This window comes from Sinocyclocheilus anshuiensis, unplaced genomic scaffold (assembly GCF_001515605.1).
Source record: "Sinocyclocheilus anshuiensis isolate Anshui unplaced genomic scaffold, SAMN03320099.WGS_v1.1 scaffold4593, whole genome shotgun sequence".
Taxonomy (NCBI): Eukaryota; Metazoa; Chordata; class Actinopteri; order Cypriniformes; family Cyprinidae; genus Sinocyclocheilus; species Sinocyclocheilus anshuiensis.
Window position 1 is genome coordinate 1 of NW_015536758.1, and position 2,927 is coordinate 2,927.

Below are 2,927 nucleotides of genomic sequence, written 5' to 3' on the forward strand. Positions count from 1 at the left end.
TGCGCAGCCAACTTAAATGTAACACAACAAAAGCAACCCAGGTGGAACTTGAACACAGAGGCTGATGACATAAACCATTAGGCCACTGGGACTTTTCTATGCTTATTCTAATAGCTATAGTGTCACGTTGAACTTTTCATACTTGAATATCTTGTTCAGCCAATTTAAACAAAAGCTCTCAATGATGACCAAGGTGGGACTCGAACCCACAATCCCCAGCTCCAAAGGCTGGTGCCTTATCCAGTATGCCACTGGGCCTTTTTTGTTGTTCCACCCACCAACCAAACAAAACAAAAGCAATCCAGGTGGGACTTGAACACAGAAACTAATGCCATAACCCTTTAGGCCACTGGGACTTTTTCTGGTGGAGCCAGAGGTATTCACAGACAGTCTGGCTCACACTAAACTAAAAAAAAATTCCTCATAAGATTGCCAGTTCTATGCTTATTCTCATGGCTATAATGTCACTTTGAACTTATCATGCTTTAATTTCTTGCATAGCCAATTTAAATGAAACCCCTGATTAGGCCACTGGGCCCTCTGTTCAGTTAACCCACAGACAGTCTGATGCAAGATAAACTGATAGATCTTTCCTTAAGGAAGTCAAACTGACAGGGCTTTCAGAAAATTGCCAGTTCTATGCTAACTCTCATGCTCCTTTGTCACACCTATTGTGTAACTTTGAACTTATCATCCTGGAATTTCTTGCGCAGCCAATTTAAATGTTGGTTCTCAAAGATGACCCAGGTAGGACTCGAACCCACAATCCCCAGCTCCGAAGGCTGATGCCTTCTTTTTTTTTTAATTAAAATTACACAAATTTCATACATTCACAGCTTTACATTTGAAGTGTATTCACAAAACAAAACAAACAAAAAAAAAAGTTAGAACATTTCAGGCAAAATTACATTAAAACCAGACCATGTTTTTACAATGTATGGGTTATTTTCTACAATATATTTGTTAAATACAACCATTTGTCTATTCATATTAAAATAATCATATATGTCCTCTATCACTGCAGTCAAATACTGTTTAAATAAGCTACACAATAACAGTTCCTTTTTCTTCAATGTAATTTTATTCCTTCGTCTCCAAATCGTATATCTTGCTACTGTTAACCATAAATTTAAAGTATAAACATTTTTTGCTTTTCCATTAAAGCCAAATAAAAACAATGTTTCCCATTCCTCTAACCAATCATTCTGATCACTTAAAAACACTTTGATTGGCAAAAGATTGCAGTGCTCGCAAACACTCGAAGCAAAAATTATGCGGATCATCCTTCGAGATGAGCCTCTGACAAGGACGCACGCATCTCTTCTCAGACTCCGACATAATGATGGTAAGTAATGTCTTTCCTTCTCTTTTTTTTAACTGCAATGCAGCAGGGAGAAACACTTGCTTCTCACAAACACACACCCACAATACGGTCCTTGAAGACAAAGAAACCTCAGGATGTGTCCGTTTCACGTGTATTTATAACCTCTCAGCTGCGTGTAATTAATGACGTCACCTACCGAAGTTATTTAAGCCAATTCTTGGCGTGTTTGGCACACATTCTTCAGAACTGGTCGAACAAAGAATGTTCTCATAAGCGTTATTGAACGCAGCATCGAGAGTAGCTTTTGATAGGGAACACATTTCTGCCCACAGATCTGACTGTAATGAGAGCAACTGCAACTAAAGCCATGGACATTGGTCCATTGGAGTTCATGACGACATGGGTGATAAAAACACCAATTAATCTAGAAAATTTCCCCAGCAGAACTGGGGCTTCTAATGCTCATGACACGGCAGACTGTGAAGGCTCAACTGCAAGAGCAGCATCAGGTGTTACACACTCAGACTGCACTGAAACAGTAGCAGTAATTCAGATCTGACCAATGAGACTGTGAAGGCTCAACTGCAAGAGCAGAATCAGGTGTTACACACTCAGACTGCACTGAAACAGTAGCAGTAATTCAGATCTGACCAATGAGACTCAGTTTCATGTGACATCTGGAATTAAAATTACAATACATGATGATGAATGTAGTTAAAATAATTCCACGTCTGAACGTGAAACTGATGAGAAGTTCAAAATTAACTGTGGTTCTCTCTGTATTTGTTCCTGTCTCAGGTTGACCACTGCGATTCCTTGGAGGTCAGATACCAGGAAGGTGCCTGTTCCCATCTGCATCAAGCCAGGACAACGGAATTGTTAGAACATAACCTGAAACGCAGGAGATGGGTGCGAAGACACTTGAAGGGGCCATTCACACCTCACAGTAGAACATTACTACACAGATATCTACATGGCCTCCCGGATTAGCACTGGAACTGAATTTTGCAACACAGATTGTTATAGATTAGATTCCACCCATCTCCCAGACATGAGCACAGAGCACACACCTCCACCACTGCATCATCACCTCATCTAGACTATCCAGTCTGAACACTACACATCACAGAAGACAATGATGGCTTAGATTACAAACTTGGTACTCCACTAAAGATCCATTGTCCATCTTCACACTGACTGAACCACATAATCTCACACACATAGCACAATAGAATTAATCCCATGATGACAGTCTAAAAAAGACACACAACATATACTATTTACAACCATCTGCAAACTCATGAAACAACACTGTAACACACATTTGCATGGCTAGTCACAGATCGATGGTGTAAATTCTAAACACAGAGGCAGACAAGCCATTACAATTTTAAATATTTAATCTTTCTGAATGTTATTAGGGTGGTTGACAAGCCAGAGGGCCCCTGGTTTCCCAACACATCACTAATAACAAAAACATTATAAAATGATCAAATGTGAAGTGCCTGCACTTCATTTCTATCAGTCAATCATAAAGTGTAAAATTTTACCAAACCATCAACTGTGACTTAGCCTGCATATCAGATACCCATTCATACACACC

The 2,927-nt window shown here is 39.6% G+C and overlaps 1 non-coding gene across 1 annotated transcript; it reads right to left on the minus strand.

Annotated features, from left to right (window-relative positions):
- Positions 1-185: 185 nt before the first annotated feature.
- Positions 186-258, minus strand: trnaq-uug (transfer RNA glutamine (anticodon UUG)). The gene has a single exon. It is a non-coding gene; the product is annotated as a tRNA-Gln (tRNA).
- Between the last annotated feature and the right edge of the window lie 2,669 nt (positions 259-2,927).